This window comes from Varroa destructor, unplaced genomic scaffold, assembly GCF_002443255.2.
Source record: "Varroa destructor unplaced genomic scaffold, Vdes_3.0 BEIS01000001.1, whole genome shotgun sequence".
Taxonomy (NCBI): Eukaryota; Metazoa; Arthropoda; class Arachnida; order Mesostigmata; family Varroidae; genus Varroa; species Varroa destructor.
Genome location: NW_019211454.1, coordinates 27,391,076 through 27,414,158, shown reverse-complemented (window position 1 = coordinate 27,414,158; position 23,083 = coordinate 27,391,076). Strand labels below are relative to the sequence as shown.

Below are 23,083 nucleotides of genomic sequence, written 5' to 3'. Positions count from 1 at the left end.
CTTCGCCCACGGTATTACCACCGTCACCAGAGCTCCATCATTGTAACGCTACCTTCACTGTGCGGCAAGTGCAGTAAGAAAGCAAATGATGTCCAACGGCCAGTTGCCAGCAGGCTGCTACCAACCTTACTTAAAACTTCTAAAAGCTTTTTGACAACTTGATGTCACGCCCGACGGTGGCGATGGTACTTTGGTGCTAGTGGTGGCTGTTTGTAAGGCGGTGCCATTTCCCCTGCTTCAATTGCCCCTTTCAGACTACCAAGACCAGCTGTCTTTGTAGAGACTATGCCTGCACTCTACTGCGACTGCGGGACTCTATTAGGGTTTAGTCAGCTAAGGACATTCTAGGAAAACTGACTGACAAGATATAGGTCAGCTTTGCTTCAAAGCGTGTCTCATGGAAAGTAAAATGAGGATAGAGAAAGGCATAAAAAGAGGATAAACGCTATCCGTGTGAATTACCTTTGCCCATACCTCGCATAAAGCGACGGGGGGGATTCCCTATGTAAACGTCTGTTTGGAGCTCAGAAGACTACCACTATGATAGCAATTGTTCCGTAATCTAAAGTCAATTTGCCTGGAACGCTTTGTCGTAGCGTACTACCGATGCTTTAAAAAACTTCGAAGTAAGGCCAAGCAAGAGCTAGCGTTAGTCTTCTCTCAAGAGTGATGCAATTTGCATACGGCTCGATCGAGTTTCACATAAACCGCATCCTCCAAAAAGATATCCACCAGACGACAACAACGTTAGGGGGTCCTAATCCGTCAGCACAGTGTCTGAAGACATAGTAACGATACCATTACATTGACGTTTCGTCTGCATTACGTCGACATGTATATGCATAGGCCGACATTATGTTTGCAATATTCTACCTTCTGGTAAGCGCGCTCAGCACTTCAGCTATTAAAAAATATATGTATATATAGAGTGGGAAAAATTATTCTGATGCATTTTTGTAGGTCGGCTTCAGCTGCCTTGTAATCAATATAGGTTGGCGATCCTTGCGCTAACACCGCCTCTATAAACAAGTAACAATAACAGCGCAAGTGATTAGTAATACCTTCTTAAAAAAAAAGTCTAACCCTTTAAGATATGTGTGCCATTTGAGATAATAATTTACATTTTCAACAGAGCGCATCATTTACCAAATTTGTGTAAATTTCTACTAGGTACTAGGCATACAAATAATACAGCTACTAGAAAAAGGTAGCCAGAGGATCGCTTACAACATTACCGGAAAATTTAAGCCTTATAGAAACGAGGATTAGAAAAACTGGCAAGGAAGAACTGTCAACAGAAGACACTAGGTACCCAGTGAAAGGGGACAGTGCACCACGCTAGTCTTCCCTGCGATAATCAACGGAGGCTGTAAGTCAGTTTTAAGAAGCAAGCTTTTTTTGAGTCAGCGTGGGGCCAGGCATCACAAATGGATGATTAAAACATCCGTAGGTTTCAGTGCGAGCTACCAATGCCCAAAGAGTAGATTGCTTGGCTCATTCCCTAACGATCGAAGATATCCGAAACAAAGCACTCACCGCACGGAAGACGAGACTTCACCCAACTTCGGCAACGTCCAATTACTAGCCTATTCCATGTTTGCTTACAGGGGGGGGGGGAGGGGGACGAAGGCAGGGTCAAGCGAGGCACTGAAGATTGTATAACGGAATCGCAGGACTCCAACACCCTGAAACTATTCGTATCAAATACCTTATATACGGCCGATATTTATAGTGTTGATGAAGACCTCAGCAACCTCCCTTTGGAGCTTAAAGGTTATTAATCTGTACACCGTCCTGCAAGAAAAGAGCAAGTTCCGGCCGTCACAGTAACAGGGTATTAGTTTTCTGCAACTACTAAGTCGGCCTTATTCTATTAATGTATTTAGTCGAGAATAACGTGGGTTTTCCGGACCCAATAGTATACGTAAATTCTATGAATAACGAACTGATTTTGTCATTGATAGACAGGCTCGTTAGTAAAATTAAAACCTTCTTAACCCACTACGAGTCACCAATCGTGATGGCCAGAAATTTAATGCACAATTACACTGCCGCCTCGAATCTTACGACAGTATTTCGGCCTATGTTAATAGAGAAACACCACTTGACGGTCAATCTAAGCTTGGTATCAATGATTTTTTGGCCTATAGAGAACAAACGTTAGAAGATGAATCCTTATCCTTCTCGGGCAGAACGTCAGCAAGGAGATGTGTCTGTCGAAATTGACCTAAAAGTGCAGACGGTTTTTTCTTATCTCAAGGAGACAACTTTTACGCCTTCGACCGGACGCTGCTGACTAATGTTCATGAGGTAATTTTGGTGCAAAGCGTGATCAGTAAACAATGCTTACAATCTAGCTGACATTATTCAATGTACCATTTACTTAGCTCGTCCAAGAATAGACACTGACGCTATATGATACCTGAAAAATACTAAATAGCTCGAAAAGCAATGCCGGCCAGCATGAGAGATTTGGAACAGTAAGAGGAATTTTTTTTCCAGGGAAGCTGAATAAAGTAAATCGGCTGCTTGCTTTATTACCACATTTCTAGTGACTGACAAATCCGCTCGTATGTACTTTACAAACTATAGCAGTTTCTAACAATGCACTCTACGTATTTTAGTACGGGTTTGAATGAGAACGGGATGTCTTTGATGACGACGTGTTCAGTCCGCGAAGTGTTGCAAGCGCTAAAAGGCTTTCGTTCCAACGACGTGGATGGGTCGGGCGGAATACAAAACGAAAACTATAAGAGCGTTTTAATTCTCGTGTCCTATTGTACAGCGCTGTTCCACGAATGGTTCTGCTAAAAAAAATTGCGATTCTAATTGGCACTACCTTATCATTATTACAAGGAAACCCAATGTAGCGTGGCATTTGTACATTTTTCTTACGAATGCTGTGTTTATAACGCTCGCAAAGGTAGAGGTCCCTACATGACTGTACCAGACATACTATTGTGCTCAGTCAGATAACAACGGCTCCGCGAGACAACAAGGCCGTCAACGACAGTGGAGTTTCGAGATTGAGTGCAATGGTTTGGGCGAACTTCAAGCCATTGAGCTGTCTTAAAGAGAAAGTTTAAGACCTTCTCTTTCCTACTGTCGAGAGATGTACTGAGAGAATTCGTATTTCTAGGAGCCTTGTTGAAGTGCAGATGAGCAGACAGGGTGGCAGCTTGGAGCGACTCTAAAAGCAGCACATGGTATCGACGTAATATGGCAGGCTTGGCCGTACGAAACCTCAAGCAAAAGAATCGAATGAACGCTTCGGCTTGAAAAAGCTCGTTAGAATATCACTTCTCAGTACCAAATAGGCTAACGTACCTTTCGGCCGGCACATAGCTTGTCTCTGAGTAACTTGAATGTGTTTTAGTTTCCCTCGCGTTGCTGGATTTCACCAACAAGGACGCAAATTTATAACGATCGCTTCTTTGGATCAACGTGGAACAAACGAAAGTAGATCGTCTATATTATTCATAGTCCCTGACTTTCATCACCTACTACCTGCTGAGACGGGTTTGTACAAATTCTATAGTCCTACTATAGATACCATGAGGAACAATGCCTCTATGTATATTCACTGGGAATTATACGTTAGGTGTATTCCGGTACGATGACGAAAATACATCGTCGTACTGTAAGGTTGTTTTTACAAAAAAATATTAATATAGTATTAGAAACTTTATACAATCTGTTCATAGCCCGGGCATAGCTGTTATATGTATATTTGCATGTTTGTATATCGTTGACAGCTATCTAACTGAACTGAAAACGAAGCGTATATGCAAAGCATGCAAGCTATACTACCAGAAGAAGATATCAATCAACTAATCATTACCAATGAACCTAATATGACTAGCTTAGATACTAGAAGATCGCTTGCGTTGCTATCATTTCAGCACGTACAGCACGTAAACGTGAACGCTGGCGACGAGGACGTGCACAGTAGTAGTGAAGTGAAACAGCGGTGAATTGCCATTTTTCGCACTTTACTCGGTTTTGGCTGCAAAGCAGGCCAATACATCTAGTCCTTTTTACCTATTTACGTATCTGCCAAGTAGAATAAATGGTCTATATTAGTAAACTCCTTCCTTCTATGCTGAGCGAATTGTATCGCCGACATTAAGACGTTAAAAACGCTATACGAATATATAAATTCAGTATTAACATTTAGCGTCAAATTAAGATTACAGCCGGACGAAGTGTCTCCTTCAAGATGATGGCTAGTACGCTCGTTTTCCCACCTTTTGTATACTCCGACGTGGACAAGGCCGGATGTCTATTAAATGTAAGAGCTAGCACATGCGGCCTTTCTACCTTAGGTAAAATAAAACGAATTTAGGATAAGGCACCTAAATAAGCGTAAGGACACAGACTAACATCTAATAATAATAAATAACATTGCATTAATGATAGCATGCATACGGATCCAATTATCCGTTTGTCTAGGGCCATTTAGCGAGTCCAAATAATTTTTTATTTTGATAAATTAAATAACTTTAAAACCGATGCCTGATTTTTTTTATCTACAATTATAATTAATATTGAGTTCGTGAGAAAATACTGCAAAAAGAGACAAAAATATATTTTAGCGTTGCAAAGCTATGCGTAGTGATTACATTTATTTTCATCCAAAGTGAGGTCGCTGGATGATGCGCTCCCAGTCGGCTCAGTATGCACGCGTCAAAGCGGCGATATGAACTCTTAACGAAAACACTGAAGATTAGAAAGCAAATAATAGGTTTTCTATAAACTGAATCTAGGGCAGACTGAAATTCAAGCGGTGTACTCCAAAGAGAATTGTGCAGTTGTTATAAAGAAAAAACCCGCTTGAGGTACATCGTTGTCGAAAAGGTTCAGATGTTTAACCTAAGTATAAAGGTAATTTGTTGTATAATTTCGGCTCTCTCAATAAGTCATGGGTAATTAGATCTTGTGTAGTAACATCAATCACTAGTTCGTACTTATTAAGGGGCCCCGGAACAAGTCTGTCTAAAAAATAGGTGTCTTAATCTATACGGTTTAAAAGTTCTTTAGATAGCTTCGGCTCAACACTTACCTTTTTAGACACTTGACACATACCTTTTTGATTACCAGCTACTCTACACCGATAACTTGGTACTCTATTACAAACCTCGAAAGACTGCTCATGAGGTAAAGAAGATACATTTTGCTTTTATCGGTTTATGCTCATTGCCTGGCTAGCTGGAAAAGGGATAAGATCCAATGTTTAGCATAGTTCTGCAGAGGCGAATAGAAGCCAAGCCTTACCAACATGGCATACGCTGCCCCCCATAGGGTGATCACTGTTATCTGGTATCTGCTGTATGAACCCTTTTGTACAATGGCAGCTCGTCGACTAACTACAGCAGCATCGTATCCCTTAGTGACCCCACTCTTTGGTTCAGCTGGTCGCTCTTAGGTGAGGTAAACGCACATCCATCCATTTTTGTTTAAGAGTGTTTGCGGAACGACGCCCAGGGGATGTGTACGGTCTAGACCTGGTCAGACGACAGTTAAAGAACCTACTGATCCGTCTGCTTGTCAGTTCGTTATGCTTTACTTCTGGAGTGGCCAAAATAAACATGGCGCAAGACCCAAGCTATAAAGTGCAGGTGGTGGCAAAGCAGAACGAAGAGGAAGCAATACAAACGAAGAGAGCTACATTTATCTTCTTCTCGCTGATTACTGCAGCAGTTGAATAACCGCTGCTTCTGCTACTATGACCGCTGCTGCTGTTACCCTATTATTACTATTTATAGTACGTACTTCGAGGATAATCGGTAAGTAATAATAGGCAAATGTTATACGAAGTCAACTTCTCAAAAGCTAATGCGTTTACACGCATGTGTTCTATGCCGCATGGTGCTTTGTATGAAAAATTTGAGCGACTGGTCGATTATGTAGTCGCTACTTTGGGTTTTGTAGCTACACTATGTAGGCAAAAATACTCCTATGGGAACAGGGTTTGTTAGGCAAGCGGATTTACCTGTTGATCCTAGAAATGTTCTTATTGTGAATTGACTATTAGCTCCGAGAAAAGGCAGGTTTCGTGTGAAGCTAAAGGAAAATTCACTTCTATTTACAACAGTGTAAAGTTTGAATTAATTCCACACTAAAATAGGCTTCCTCTAAAGCAATATACTGTATCTGTTAATTGACGTAACTCTCTGCTTTGGGCTTCTTATGAGAGACTAAATATGTGGTATCGTGTTGCACAAACCTCCTAGAAAATATTGCTTTCCCAACCATATGAGAGGCCTGCCGTGTGAGTAATTCGGTTCTTGCTAAATGTAAATAGGACACCGCCCGTTTCGTGGGGGCGGGCTAATTATCTAATAGTTAAAATAGGCGCAGCAGGCACTGTCTGTAAGTTTATAACTGTGTACAAGTTACATAAAATGTGGGTTTCACACACTATTTCTGAGCTAATATAGAAAGGGTACTACAAGAATGTGTGCAGTATTGGAATGTCACAGGATCCATTAAAAGTAATCGATGTTATAGACGGAAGGTTCAATTTCATTTGAATAAAGTTGTGTAGTAGTCATGGAGGAACATTGATCGTAAAAAATAGAATTTAATCATGATCAATTTATATAACATTATGTAAGTAACTTTGTTTATAAGTTTTCTTTAGTTTGCTTTTATTTAAATCTATTAAAACTTTTAACAGGATATCACACTGCGAGTAAAACTATGGAGGACGTTGACCATTTTCTTGGTATAGTTTGTTTTAGGTACAGGAGATTGTTAGCTAGTCTGGAAATAGCAGATGCTAGAGATGAATAACGCAGGGGCTTTTCCTTTTATTCTAAGGCGATCTGATAGTCAGGTAAATAACTGATTGCTGGTTTTGTGCTAGATTCAAAACGAGAACTTTTCCACGTCGTAAAGCACTATTGTATATCATAGATTTTTAGCGTTCTGAATATTTAAGTTAGCGTCTAGTTTCAGAGGCTTTGTTTGTCATGATAAAACCAGTTCTTTTTTGCAGGCATATGAAACGATCTATTCCATCATTACAATGAATTTGCCAAGTCGTACATACGATATCCAAGGTAAAGAAATAGGACTAGAAAGTATGTTAAGTGGACTGGGAAATAGATTTGCACTTCTAAAGGATCGCAAGTAACAAGAATGAGAAGCCTGAATTCGGACACAAAGCAGAAGTGAGACTCAGACCAGCCACAAACAAAATGCGATGCAGATCAGAACGGAAATACACGCAGACAGCATCGAAGGACCGGACACGTGGAATATAACATCTTTTCTCAATCCTTCCGACTTACAATATAAAAGGCAAAAAGCGGGAAGCCAAAAAGGCTGAGAACATCTAGAAACGCTACCCATAAAATTCCGTCGATAACGACTTTGCCTTAAGAAAAGCAAGTTTAACCTTGAAAAAGGTAAGATTTACTAAAGACAATGGTATATTTAGTATTGAAATGGCATGACTGCTGAAGATACCAGCGAGAGAGAAGTAGGAATGCGCGGTTTGGCTGTCAGTATCAAAATGAGAACTTTCACTGAAAGTTTACCTTTAAGCCTATCAAGTATTCATGTAATTATAATTAGTATAGTACTCGACTAAAATATTTAATCGTTGTTACCTTTGTTGCGCTTTGTCGACCCCATTGACCGGGGCTATTCACTGTCGACAAGGGCATTACATCAGATCTATAAAGGGACTTAGCTAAGCCTCTCGACCTGAAGCAGCTGCTGCTTCAGTTTGCCTTTGTCCTTGTGCCTTACGATGGCTATAATATATCCACCGCTGGTACTCAGTATCCTACAGTGACAACGATCCTGGCGATAGTCTAATAGGGCGTCGTCCTTCAGGAGTCTTCCTGTCTACCTAATGTTCGCCTCCCTCCCGTACCAACGTTGTTTCGCTAATTAGCCTGTTTGAGCCTTAGCCGCCAGAACGAAGGAAAATAACAGGGATAATGGGCGTGGTGCCACGACGAAAGAACAAGGACAAACAAGGCTCGTTGAGTCTCTGTTCTAGAGGGAATCTGCAACAATTAGAACGACACTAGTGAGAAAGGATCACTAAGGGAAATAGTACTAGTTGTACAACCAGTAGTAAAAACAGCCGCAGTCACAGTGGGAGGGATCTGTTGTTGTAGCATTGGTTGGACAACTGCCGATTACAAACGATTATATGTACTGCCTATGTGTACGTGGCCCTATCCGGATTTACAAACCTAAGAACAGAACGAGAAATTTGACAACTTTGCTAGAAACTATCGTTGACCTTCTGCGAAGTCTAGATGCTGGTGTAATATGCGCAGGTATGGCCAGCATCTACTTAGAACATGGATGCCAGGGTCCAGCTTTATGTAGACCAAGAAACGACAACTTGCGTCGTATACGCAATGAGCTGCAGATCGCAGGCAAAAAAGGCGTGCCCAAGTGAGAGGTCCCCTTCGCTAGTAGCAGCGCGGCCTATCAGACGAGATTGCCGAAAATGCTAAGCACATTGCTAAGTGCAGGCTGAGCACTCTTTGAAAATGACACGACAACATGGAGTGACAGGCACAGGAGAAGCGCCATTCTTCAGTTGAACTGATGGTCCAAGGCCACCCAGATATTAATGTTGGCATGACGAGCTTTGTCAATCTATTTTAATTACTTTTGTATCGTGAGGTATCAAAGCTGTTGACACAGATATGCATTAAAGGTGTAGATCCTAAAATTTGCATAATGTGAAAGTGCGCTCTTATTCAGACGATATGTGTGTCCATCACTGCAGAGTCTCCTTGTTCGCTTCCGTGCGTGGGGTTTTTCATTTATAAAGCTCTGTAGTAAGAGTTGTTTTTTTTTTTTAGAAATAGTGCGTTGTATTTCTAAGTGGTAAATTTTATTAAAGGGGTGTGAGGGCCAATATTAATTGACCACACAGAGTTATCTGAGAATATTCAGAGCTGATTTTGAGGTTGAGAATTGATTAGACACAAATGAATCATGGTATTAAAAACAAAACACGCATCTAATTGTGTCTTATGCATGAAATATTGGTTTCAAGAGATCTGCTTCATTTAGGATGCACCTAAGCTTTTTTACTTTTTCTATATATAATGATTATAAAATTATTTGTGGCTATCTGGCTATGTGGAAAGCTGTGCTATCTCCCATTTAACAGATGTACATTATACGTATACAATTGGTTCTTGATCCAGTCTTATGGTACCATGAAAACTACACCTTTGTCTTTCCTGTGAAACGTACAGATCGAAATAAGCCTCGACTGGAGAGTTATTGCATACAACTTGTCTTATTTCTATAATAAGATTATATTATATTTGTGATGGTATTATTATCGCAGTTTATTACTGCGTGACAATTATACCGAACCCGACGCTTGCTTGCTTCTAATACAACAATTTAGCAAAACTAAGTATCGTAAAAAGCAACTGACGAGAGAATAAACGAAAATTAGTCATCTTATAGCGGCTAGACAATTTTATGTGTCCTGACTAAAAAAAACAATAACAGCAAAATGGCTAAAAACAAAAAATTTGAAATTATATTATAACGCCCCTGTAAAAAAGATGTTTTTTTTTTGGAAACCGCTAGTAAAGAATCTACCATTCACATGTATGTGTATAAGCGCCCACGATGTGCATAGGATCATAGTGAGAATCGAACAGGTGTTTAATCGGGTCCGCCTCGAAGTCTTTAAGAAGAACGGTTTGCCGATAAGATCGAGCATGACGAGTACTTGCGAAAAGCCATATGAGGTACACAGATAGCGTTGGTTCAGATTAGGCTCTAATGATCTATTGGATATACAGTTCTCAACAGAAGCGTAAGCATAGCATAGCAGAGTACCAATGTATATGTGGAAATAAAAGCAACTTGCGAATGCCATGGCCTTCATGATAACGAGTCGTATATCCATCATCTTTATATAGAAAGGAGCACTTATATGCTGAAACCCGAAAATAATATTGAGACGTATACACAATCGCGTTCTTCAAAATACATCTGGTACTGCAGTAGTTTAGCCTTCTCTAGTCTTAGTTCGTACGCTGTTTAGCTTGTCTAATGACCGACACAAGGAGATATAGATTCCGCTATATGTGCATTGTTGAGTTTTACAGCCTAAGTTACTGTTTATCAGGTCCAGGCGAATGTTTTATAGATGCTTGCTTATAGACTGACTATCATTCATCTTCCTCGCTTTTTTAATAGACTAAATCGAGATAAGAAGATGCGCAAATTATAAAAGTATAATAGTATTTCATGTTACGTCAATAGCTTTATCCGGAGCGCCTCTGCGTTATGTAAACACACACACACGAGTGGACTACAGACATCACTTTTATTCATTTAGGCTTTTATAGTTATCGGAAAAATGCTTTTGCTATAGCAACAATGAACGCTGATAAATGCGGTAGCCATCTACAACAAGTTACAAATAAGTCAACTATAATCCTCACCTTAGATGGTCTTACTTCAATATGCTCGACAGTTTATTGATATCGGCTGGCTGTTGTAGCGGTAGCTTCTAAGGGGTGTTTGTAAGGTTACCAAATTCAATGGACGGCTACCAAAGGTGTCACAATGCCGATATAACCCCTTGTGCAACGAAGTTCTTTTTTATACCCATTCATATTAAGTTGTAGGGTGTATTTTCAAATGACAATACAAATATAAAAACTTCAAGAAAAGTGTCTTTAGAGTCCGAAAAAGTTTACCCTCAGCAACAATTGAAGGCTATAGTCGAATTTTCACGTGCATTAGGATAAAACTTTGTGGATCATTCCTTGTTGCCTTTGTTTCGAAATACAAGCTCATATCCATCTATTTACAGAAGAAGGCAATATTACAGAAGCAGCATGCCTGGCCAAAGTAAGCCCTTTTATCAAACACGTCAGGAGTACACTGGCCAATCCAGATCCTGTTCCGCGTAATCTTACAGTTCATACAGCCGTATGAGATCATTTAATGCTTACACTACACGACGCGCTTGATAGAAGCTTTAATAATACAGGACGCCATTGACAAACTTTGGGGAAACAGAGCCGACGGTTCTAACTCAATCCGCAATAAGCATTTACAACAGGTCTTCTTCCTAGTTCTGGGCTGAATAGTCCTCTTTAATGCGCGTGATGAGGAATGACAATGTTCCAATAGAATGGAAACAACTTCCGATAGAAATTATACTGTCAGCGTTTCCCAAAAATAAAGGAGACCCGAAGAGTCTTTCAGGTAGCGGGGCATTGCTGAAACGAGGTGTTGCTGTCTGAGCTCTTCAAAAACTTTCTCTTGTGATATATTCAACTCAAGCGTATTATTTCAGAAGAGCAGCACAGTTTTCCACCGCAGCATTTCCCCCCAGATGAGTTCAGCGTACACTCAGCGGTCCGCATTAATACTTGTACATTCTGCAGTTTATTCTCGAGCAGTATCTGACACGGCTTCTCAGCGCTTTTTAAGCTGGCTTGAGCAGGAGTCGTGGAGCTGTTTAGAGACATTTTCCAGCCAAATAAAGTCATTCTGGAAAATGGCAGTCGCTGAACTTGACCTCTTTGGGCAAATCTTGGGGGTGACCCTAGGCAATCGTTTAAGTTCATTACTGTTCTTAGCAGTCATGAACGACTTAACGAGCGAGATCAAGAAGCGACACCCATTGGTAAATCTCGTTCTGTACTTCTGACAGTCTCGTGTCTACCGCCAGTAAGCACTGACGACTTTCAAAAAATATGTCGATGAACTCAAATTCAAACCGAACATGCAAAAGGCTGAAGCAGTGAAATTTCTCCGCGGCGGTCCTCTAGTTGCAATATTTAACAAGCGTGGAGTCTCATTGTATAATCCTAATACATAAACTCCTTTACTTATATAAATATGACGGTGCTATTGCCCAAGTAGGCGAAAGGCTGTGCTAGCACAATTGAAGATACACGTAAACCCCCGTCAAAAACAGCGTTGATTGTTTTTGACTTGAAAAGTTCAGTTTGGGTGTAGTGCGGACCGCCGTTAGAATGCGAACAAGTCACGCGAGCTTGACCATATAAAGCCAGTCTTCCTTAAGCCCGCCCTGGGTGACCACATTTCAACCAGGAACTAACCTGACTATTTGTAATCGTTATAGGCTGAGGTGACAGTGTACCTTGAAGAAAATATTATTATATTGACATTTCATCCGAAAATAGGTATCAGAAATGAGCAACGTAAGATTCAAATCTCTACAGAATCGGTGCGATGACCAACCCAGATTGAAGAAAGAATGGAAGAATAATCAGCACTTTGTGACTAGACATTGGGTGCACAGATTTCATCATTTTATCTGTCAGACCTGGTTATTACAGACCAGGGGAAGATTGTCGTTGCCAACATTGCAAAGAACCCTATAATCAATATCAGTCAGAGCGCTGCCCTGTCTTCTGTTTCCTTAAGCGCGTTAGCGCGCTTGTAAATCGCTCCGTACATTCATATTCTAGTATAACCTGCTTTCACATAAGCTGTAATGTATATTACAACTTATGTTTCCTATATAAGTGAAATGTTATTATGGATAAACTACTGCGAGAAAAAGAGCTATTAACAAAGTCGCGTCATTTTACGAGTATAGTCTACTAGTACAGCGGGCTGCTGTGTTATGATTAGTTCGTGATATATATTTACATTTTTCCTCCTTACCTAATCAAAATCTGCTCGACCTCCATAGAATTGTTGCTCCATAGCGCTGCTTGCTTTTCAACCAACTGTCTGGTGCTCTTTCAGTGTCAGAAGTAAAGATTATCGCCCAAGCGTTCAGTCACCCACTCGCACAAATCCCAAGTCCCAATTCGCAACTTCATGAATGGAACCGGTGTTCTTCAACTGTCGTCCCCGCTCTCTTTGGTCTCTAGTCTCCCATTCGCCGGATTTCCACTAACACAGTTCCACTTGTGTGGATCACCGAGTTGTCGTGGCCTGCGGCAGCGAGGCTCAATAGAACGTGGCACTGCCCGAGCAACAACGGTTACACAACAACAACTGGTTCCATTTGTAACTCTGTCATCATCCAAAGCTTCTCCTCAGAGTGCCGATCTTTACGCCTATACGCTGTAGCAGGGCCTTGTATACCACAGACCGCTTGTGGCAGTGCCCGTTGTGACTAACGACACACCCGGCGTGCCTTGTTCACCGTGTTGTTGAATACGGACTATGGCCCTCACGGAGCGTGGTGGATGAAGCAGACCGCGCCAAACTTTTCCGGATCGACACGAAAAGCTTCTTTAATAGGAAGGCAGACGATGACAGTGAAGGAAAAGTATAGTGGATTGACCATGCGTCTAGATCTGGATGGGGGCTATCTGAGTGTTGGTTACGTACACGATACGTAGCCTTGTTCATGGTATCTTGTCGCAAACAGGCAAAGTGGGTTGGGTTAAGTCTAAAATATGAAGTGTGGGCTATTCATCACTCACTTCAAAGCCACTGAGCTAAAGCCGGGGTAAAACTGGGGATGTGAAGCAGCTGAGGTTGCTAGGCCCTCTACTCCGCAGGCATGCGTCACATGCCCATTCCGCATTCATGCCTAGTCGTCGCCGACTAAGGCCTGGAAAAAACCAAAGACCTCGCCAGGAGACGAGTTCTTTTGTGCTGTGAAGCATGGTAAGTCGCGTTGGCCTATTTAAAATAGAAAAATGACAGGCCGTCTATGCACAGTCACCTACCTAAAAACTAATCGTCGGAATCTAAGGGTAAAATGAATTAAAAAACATTTCATGTAGATTGGCGAATATATGACATTGTCGACTGCATTGGTTTACGAAATTCATTTTTTAAAAAAATAACAAATTATTTGCGTCTGAGAACTAGCAGCAACTCTACCGAACGTGAGCACGGTCTCTTATTGCCGAAGCCATCAAAGCTTCCTAAAGTTGTTGACATACATCTCGAATTTACAATCGATTTAGTATACATGACGTTTTTGGTCCAGAGTAGCAAAGTGCTGCTTCCTAGTTAGAGTTTAGATAATGATTATATAAGCAGGACCTGGCACCCCAATAGCCACTGATCGATACTACAGCGAAATGATATACGGCAAAGAAATATACAGAGAGCAGTGACTAAGTAAAGAATAATAGCCCTATAGACTAATGTGGAACTCGAACTGGAAGCCATGCTGACATGGATTGGGCACTTCATGTTGACAAACAGTGTGCCGTAGCACCAACGACGTTTTCTCCGCTCGTCTTAACGCCGTAATCAAATAACTAATGCTTGCGAATGGAACGATGAGTTTCTCGAGATGCCTGAAGTATATAAGCCCTCAGTGTCTCAGTATTTGACACACTATTTGACCTCGAGATAAATAGACCAGAAATGGAACAGCTAAGAATTAACAGAGCCACGGACCAGATGACGCAGCTTGCCACACCCGCTTCACGAAAGATGGCTTTAACACCTATAGCTTACGTGCTTAAGTGCTCGATGCAATGGCACGCGTCTTCTCCTATCTTCTTCTATTGGACGTTAAATGCAGGCTGATTTCTTCGCCCACACTCTCCAGATATTTCCAGGTAGTGTGACAATCACGTAATTCCATATAAGAACGCGTACAATCATTAGCGAATCAAATAATACCACTTAGCAATTTCGGACATTGTCGAGTTTGATCGAAGATACCTTCACACACAAACTGAATAATTTTACGCGTTTTTATGCTTTTTTTTTTTCTGTGAAAGCTGTCCGTTTGCTTTTCTGTAAAAGTACGTGTGACGTCACTGTTTCAGAAGGAGCATCCTCAAACTGCTATGAAAAAGAGGGTACGTAATGGGGTTAGTTTTTGAACTGCCCCCGGCTACGATCACTGTTGCAACTTGATTTAGCCTGCTCCAAATGTACCTTGGCACCATCTCCGTCACAAGTGAATCCTGGGCCCATACTTAGAGCATCGTATCGAGATGTTTATGATCTCCTGTCAAGCCTAACTTTCGCTTTAATATAATGTCATGTGTTTTCAGTTGTGTCAAGTCAAGTGAATTTCCAGATTATCGCGAAATTAAAACAGCATTAGCGATAAACACATCAGAGACTCTTATCAAGGAATAAGTAAGGAAGTAATAAGGGCAGCATTTTCATCTGAAATACCCAACCGTATTGTCGTTCTTTCATAGTCGCGTTTAAGAAATGTAAGGCTTCTGTATTATACATGGAAACTACAATTTGCGTCATGATCTTGCGCGGATTTTTCACCTGTCGGAGTGCACAGGATTTATAGAATCGTCCGCCAGAACGCCTGTACATGCGTTGTGCATTGCTATGCAAAATCTCAAGATACGATTCATTCGAAAAGCAGAAACGTTTCCAGTCTTTAATTGTCTAACATTGGAACTGTTCAAGCCATTGAGCGCGCATAGTTAGTTCTACGCGCAGCTTGGCCAAGTGTTGTCGGCTGCTTTACGGCAGTTAAAGCTACTGACTTTAGGCACGATTTTTGGTGACGTCAGAGGATCCTTATGGATACAGTGACTTCACGTCTTGTCGGTGGTTGACAAATCGTTATAATGACCGTAGTACGATTAAAATGATTTTTATCTTCTTGCTGTATTGCGCTCTGTTTTAGTCTTTGTGGCCTATGCGTCTTGTTGACCGCGGCACCTTATCTTTCCCCTTCTGGGCTACATTGCGTCAACTGCGCATTTCGACTCACCTAGCGATCTCTCTGTGTGATCGCTTTTATTGCATAAGGCTAGCTATTAGAATGCGCTACTTCTTTGTGGAACCTTTTCATAGTTCCGTTGCGAGGTCATGCGTAGTGACAAAAGCAGGAAAATTATTGAAAGTCACTTGAAATTAACCACTGATCACAGAAGCGAGGGTAGATGAGGGTAACGATAATTGCTATAGCAGATCTCGAATTGGCCACGTTTCTACATGAACGCAAAAAGACAAAACCGGCTCAGACCCATGGTAAAGACCAGCTACGTGCCACACGTCTCATCAAGTGTCTTTCCGTCCTTAACAGTTTAGAAACGCTCCCTTGGCGACAGTATGGTAATATGTGCGCATGTGATTGGAACGCATAGCGAGGCAATTTTCACATTAAAAAACGCATACATAAAAAACAGATGCTTAGTTTCGGTGTGGAGATATTGTCGATTAAAGCCGACAAGTGAGAAATACCTAGGTAGCCTTATTTAGTTGGCCAATGACTGCACGTATTCATACAATCAATTACGTGCTTTTCACACTGTTTTAAGATGCTTGGAAAGTACGGACGAAGACAATAGGCTGTATTTAACGTCGAATAGAAGGAGACATAGGAAAAGGCGTGCTATTGCATAGAAAAGTTAGCTGTTATATAAGCTGTGTCACCAAGGGGTGTTTGTTCCCTCGAATTGTACTCTATAGTTTATTTTATCAAATTAGTTTAGACTTTTTGACTATTTGAATCGACGTCATACAAAACAGACCTATTGATGACGATCCGATGCTAAGCAGCATAGTCATAGACATCAGAGTGCGTCTGATAAATCCGAATGTGGTTTGACAAGTGAAGCGATCCATTCCTGACTACGAGAATCCACTTAATGGCCGTTATACTGTTTTTGCTTGAAAGTCTCATACATTCACTAGATTTGTTTGTGAAGCTTTATTTATACATTGAGCCGCAGAAGTTAACGTATGATGAAGCTAAGGCCCAGACATTAAACGGGCACCGTGCGGGTCATTTTTTTTTTAACACGCACATCACATAGAATGCAATCTGATCCAAGATCTAACACTGGGGATTAACAATCATATGTCTTACATGGGCTCTATTACGTGCCCGCTTTCACATTCAGACAACTGAGCCGACTCTTTTTTTTTCTCTAGGGTTCATTCCTGAACTCTACCGGGTAGCGTCTGCCTGCTCCGTACTGTCGGAGGACCTGTTAGAGTCCGTTCTGCACGAATCCGACGTTTACAGGTGCTTACCTAACGTACTGGCATATAAATCTACGATACAAATATTCGTTTACAGCTAAATCCTCCACCAATGTGCCGACGGGCTTAGGGATCTCCTTCAATCCCGTGATTGTGTGTAGCCAATACGGCCTCACGAGACCGGGAGAAAGCGGCGGGAACAGCTGCGATGGCGGGGCCGTCAAAGCAGTGAGAGTCTAATGTGATGACGGTTGTAAGGTTACACTACGCACTCAGTGCTATGAGTTTGTACGGCAGCTAAATTCCGCCCGGACGCAGCTGTTGTCTGGGTGATGCATTTTCGCCCAGGCGAACTCTGCGTGGAAGAACCCGCTGGTACAACCCACACCATCTTCCGAATCACTCGGCTTACCATTCGATTGAGCTGCAGGAAACGAGCACTAAGCGTGGCGACCCAGCTAGAGCCTGCAAATGCTCTTCTGATGTCCTTTGACGTTTCTCACAACTTTGTAGGCTGAGTATACACCGCGCAAAGGAGAGCGCATATAGAAACAGACATCTGCATGTGGTGTGGAATCTTTACCTACATATGTAACACGCATGCGTTCACAGGTGGTAGATGAACAAGAGATGGAGCCGCCGCAATCACAAAATAGTGCATGTATACGCGATGTATCAATAGTGTAACCGTAGTCAATTGTTCTCCCGCAATAATAGCATGCGTTGCCACCATTGGCATGTATTAGCTAGTACAAAGCTGGCTAAACATAGAGGGGTAGTTGCGTGAATGACAGCGGTTCGGCTTGTATATGCTGCCGATCCATTTCGGAATCATCCGGGCTATCTAGGTGGAGTATGGGATCTACAAATGAGAGGAGCCCCCTTCAGAGCCGATGACTATGGACCGATGGTGGTTCTTTGAACCAAGACTATATGCGTGCGCAAGAAAAAACAGTGAGCTGTTCGTGAGTGATATCTTATTTAAGGCAGGCAGAAATATATGTAAGATGTTCTAAGGCATCGTTAGAGAATGTGAGCTTTGCCCTATATTTTGGGGCCCAAATCTCGGCCCTTACTAGGGAGGAGTCTACTATATACTGAAATGGATAAATGTGCCCTGCCTAGTAAATAGAATGGGACGGGTATCGACAAAAACGAACGCATCGCGTAGATGTACCACCTTCACAACTTTGTCTTTGCTCGTGCGATGTTAGAAAGCACGCCCAGTGCCTAGGTATCGTTGAACCGCCAGGGCGGGTTGCACTTAAACGCATTTCACGAAAGGGATATAACGTAAATTCGTGACAAATCGAAGGATCAAGAAGCTTTCTTGTATGAAAATTCCTCAAAAGGATTGACTAAATTATGCACGGCGCTGTACCTTCAACGCACCGTGTCTCCGTATGGCAGGAATATTCATAGAGATACTAAACTGTACACAGTTACGTTGCCGTTAGGTAAACGTTTGTTGATATCGATTCTAGTGAGCTACCGGACACACCACCCGTAATCGTTTGCTTATTCATTTCCTGTATTCCCATTTGCGTCAAGTTACACAGTGCTGAACGCATATTCAATTTCAATTCCATAAAATTTGCAGGTCCCATTTTTGTCATGATACGTAATTCGCTGTCTCGGACGGCCCAAATGACCGAGTTGATTTTTGGCCCTCCTAAAATAGTTACTTTTAAGTATATAAGCGACCTGTCTAGCTAGAAAAGAAGACCTGCTCTGGTCTGCTCGACATGTTTGTGACGGCTTGAGGGAGTGGTCAACGAAGAAACTGGATAGAACTAAGGTGGAAAGTAAAGCTGGAATATGCAGATCGTAGCAAAAGCTCATGTCTGGTTGGCCAGTTCAAATAACCCTTCGCGTTGAGTTATTTTCCACTCCTTTGGGTGGCCATATCGTACCGCGGTGTTGTTTAGCCGAAAATACGTGATTTTGCTGAGAGCGATGGCATGGTAGCGTTTTACGAGAGGCTACATCTACCAGGACCATAAGGTCTACATAAGGCTCTGATGTCGCGGCTCTAACGTCGTGCTTCCTTCCTAGTACTGAACGGAACTCAACAGTAATAGTATGTCAGCATATTTGTGTTCCTCTGCAATACGTTGGCCAAGCACTTACTGACAAGTGGTCTTACACAGAGTTCGTACCACTAAAAACAACTCTACTACTAGGTAATGATAGTTCATAGTAGTTGTAGGAAATGTCGAATGTTTTAGTTGAAGCAGTGGTAGTTTACCACATCGAGTGATGCGCATAAAGATGTGAAACAGAACGGCGAACTCCCTTGTAAGGCCTGCAAGGCCAACAGTAACGTTGTTCGTCACGCTGACGGAATAAATTCAAATTCCCGTAAAACAAACTAACGTTGAAAATGGCTCACTTGAATTAAAATGCGCGACGCATATACCAGGCAAAATATCTTTTACGTTACTTACGACAAGAAACAACGGCTGCTGGATAGCTATTATAAGCCACAGGTTCCGCAAATCTGTGTTCTTTGTTAAGTCGGCTTGCAGTTCTTATAGACCACTAACATGATCATCTTCTATAAAGACTTCCTTTATTTAAAATCCATTGTTGAGCTAGACAAACATTGCGTAAGGTGAATGACTAAAACAGCTCAAAAGCGCAGTGACGACTAAATCTATAATTTAAAAGCTTAGAGGTGAACTCAGAATCCTTTTTTTTCTCCAAAAGAGATTTTCTTTATTATTTTTGTGAGTGCTATGCATCAGTTAACTACGCTTCTTGCTGCGTTCTAAGTTCACAAACCCCATTGCTGCAAAAATTTTCTAAACTTGAAAGAAAATATAATTTACTTCTCAGCAGCTTTACAAAATTTAGCTGATTAATAATGAAATCAACTTGTTATTGAAAAGTTAAACTATCACTGTCTTTTTCATGCGTTGTTTGCCTATTGGTAACAAGAAAAAAGTCTGTTCATTTAAAAGTTTTGCTAACTTAATATTTTTGAAAGCTATGTAGATTGCTGTAAAGTGGGATTTTTGTAAATTAATCAGCCCGAAAAAACAATGAAGTCGATTTACTAAATGGTGTATCGTTTTGCGTTATAAATACGAGGTATACCACCTAGCTCTTAACGCCAAATAACGAATAAATTTCGTATTCGAATTAAAGTAACTGTGAAAACTCACGTATGCGGGGCTTAGCACTGTGACACGCTGTAACACCATCACGCAGTATTACATAAGTAATATTAAGTAGTGACATAAGTAGTAAAAATTACCATTTATTCAAGTGGCAACGATAAGCTATAGCGACCAGAGATCGGTTTATGTACAAATGTTTCTTATTTAATGTTTTTACTAAGCTATAAACTAAAGCTTTAAATCAGTAATGACGGAGATGGCGCACAGTAGACTACACCTGCCCATTTCAGGACACAAAAAAGACAAACCACGTTTTAGCTGTAAACAAGTTTAAACATGACATTTCCTTTTTAACTCACTATACTATTGATACATGGGTTGATTCACCTACTTATAACTCCAATTATCTTAAAACATTGAACGAATAAACTTCCTTTATCGTTTTTCAGTAGACTTCGCAAGTTCCGCACCCGAGACACTTGGTATGCAGAGCCATCGAAGAAGAATCAACGGCTTGCGTACGTCGGAGGCCGCCAGCGGGAACGACTAAGGAGAACTCACGAGTGTGGGCCATGTTGTCAAAGGAATCGTTGTAGCACAAAGCGGGTTGAAGACACTGCTGGCAAATCCCGTTTGTAACTAAAGACATTGTCCGTCTCCGTTTTTTGTTTATATACTATAGACATACCCCCAAACGCGGGACGGGGATAGACTGAAGTAAAGCTGGCCGGCCAGCGGCGGCAATAGCGACAAACCCCTAAAAAAACGAGGGCATTCCCTAGAACCCCACGCGCTCAGTAAAAGGTGTATTTGTCCAGTAATGCAATGTTCTTTCGTGGTAGAAGACAGCTATAGGCGAACTAGGCTTCCCTTCAGTGACTTCTTCCGAGACGACTGAATCGCTGAACGACCAGCGACAGGCAGAGGGAACTGCTGCAACGGCTGCGCTTTTTGTGATGGTAATGCCTGTTCCTGCTTGGTGCGTTGGCTGCCATGTTGGTAGCTAGCTTACTTGGAAACCTGGCGGCTGGTCGTCCTCGCACGGACACGATACTACCGGAAGTAGGGGGCCTTATGCCTCTATGCGCCCACTATACCCTGGCATCATGTCCCCGCGACCAATCCCCGCCACCCTTTGCCTTCTTCGGCAAGTTCTGATGACAACGACAAAGTTTTGGCGCCAAATATTTGTGTGGCCAGGAGGAAGATGAACGTAGTCAGAAGTAGCAGCAGCCAGTCGGTCTTATTGTATATAGAGACGCCATCACCGCCTTGGGTGAATGGCATCAATGATACCAGAGATGTGGGAACTTCGCGCGAAGTCGGCGTCAATGTGATGAAGAAGAAGAAGCAAATAGATCGATAGTTTGTTAAGCGGGTATAGCCCACCGCAATGGAAGATACTTTTTTCTCCGGCTTATACATGTATAAATGTAATATATACACACACATTCAGATAGGGAGATGTTAAAAAAAAAAAGAGGAAAAGATATGGGAGCAGTAAGAAAAACAGTTAGAAAAAAAACCGTGGCCTCGCAACATAAAGCCTATATTACACGTATGTTGTTGCTGCTCCATCTTTATGTATAGACCTTTTTATGTTATAGTCTCATATAGTATGCAGATATCTGAACTGATAAAGCTACCAGACGATAGAATACGCAGGAGTTGCTTTCTCCATATATGCGCTTTTCCGTTTTCTCACACCAGAATAAACCCTTGCCTTTTGTATTTTTATAACTATGCGACAGTTTGCAGATAGCGAATATCGCGCATTTTGAGCAACATGACTCATCCTGTCAAGATCACACGAAGATTCGAATTTGAACGGAACCCCTTTTAGTAACGCTAGCATGAAGTAGATTTGTTGCTGCGGTTGAGCGGCAATATGCGACTGACTACGTAAGTTATGTCCGTGTTGTGGCCGGAACACAGCGTACGAGATGACTCTCAGGCCGAAACGGACAACCTATTTCGAACATTTCAACGCAATGCTAGTGGACACAGAGTGAAAGAAATTATATCGATGCGATATGTAGAAGAATGTTGTGAATGTGGCTAAGTCGTCTGGGTACTTAGCTATATTCGGTGCCATTCGAAACAGGGTCGCCGGGTAGACATGGCGGCACCCCATGGGACTTCACGAAAGCTTCTAGCGAGCAAGCAATAGCTCCCTTGCTCCCGGATAGCGCAAGCACTGCGGCTGCACGAAGAAAAAAGCCATTCGTTCTTTCCCTTTCTCGTGAAGATAGAATAGAGCCCTGAGCTGCAAGGAACGGCAGCGGCAGCAGCAGCAATCTTTACCGTCGGAGAGAACGAGGTCTCGGAGGAACTTAAGTAGCTCCTTATAGTCCTAGCCCTATTTGCCCCTTTCCACCTTAGGTATCTTCCCGCTCAGAACCCCTGGTACCCCCACTCTCCGCTCGCTCTGTAAGCTGCCACGACCTCTTACGGGTGCCCTCCGTAGCTCTCAGCGAGGTCTCTTATAGTAAGGCAAACCAGCATTCTCTCGGCTCGGTTCACTTAGGCCAGCTAGCCAAACGTGAAGTAGGCATATGTCTGGGCCCTATCACATGAGTAGTTACGACAGTGGGCACAGAAGACTATCGCAAGAAAGAATCTCATTCGAACATGAAGTGCGTTTGCTGTTACTCAAACAGCTAGCTCCACCCTTCAGTCTTCTTTTCCCTTATATTCCACCGCTTCCGTTTAAACGTTTGGAATAGTTTGTCATTATTCTCCTTAATTCATAACATACTCTTTCTTGATTTGATTAGTTTTTTTTTTAAATTCATTCTTTGATGTCCCAAGTTTCTGTTGTCGTCAGTGTAACATTAGGGACTGGGTTACATTCATTGTATTTAACTGGTAGTCATGTGTCCCATGATCTCTATGACATTACAGTGAAAAAGCTGTTTTGTTCTGTGTGCTCTTGTTTTACTGTGAATTTTAATTTGCCCAGCAACACAACTTAGGCTTTCTCGACTGCACAGAGGCGTGTCGCGACTATGATTGAGAAGAAACAACGGCGGTGTTCGCCGCTTAAATAAATGGGCCCGACGAACTTGTTCTGCTCGAAAGAA

The 23,083-nt window shown here is 41.9% G+C and overlaps 2 long non-coding RNA genes across 5 annotated transcripts in view; one reads left to right on the top strand and one right to left on the bottom strand.

Annotated features, from left to right (window-relative positions):
• The window catches only part of LOC111243020 (uncharacterized), a 9,223-nt gene extending 5,774 nt beyond the window's left edge, over nt 1-3,449 (bottom strand). The window contains exons 1-2 of the long non-coding RNA XR_002670264.2: nt 3,328-3,449; nt 1,537-1,794 (exon numbers count right to left, since the gene is read on the bottom strand). This is a non-coding gene — a long non-coding RNA (uncharacterized LOC111243020). The remainder of the gene's footprint in view (nt 1-1,536; nt 1,795-3,327) is intronic.
• Nucleotides 1,946-23,083, top strand: LOC111243021 (uncharacterized). Of its 4 annotated transcripts, none has more exons than XR_015318377.1 (6): nt 1,946-2,310; nt 2,625-3,519; nt 4,190-4,291; nt 5,462-5,786; nt 7,001-7,412; nt 20,453-23,083. It is a non-coding gene; the product is annotated as an uncharacterized LOC111243021 (long non-coding RNA). The 4 variants fall into 4 exon arrangements; XR_002670265.2 differs by having other exon boundaries at nt 20,450-23,083; XR_015318378.1 differs by having other exon boundaries at nt 3,903-4,291; nt 20,450-23,083.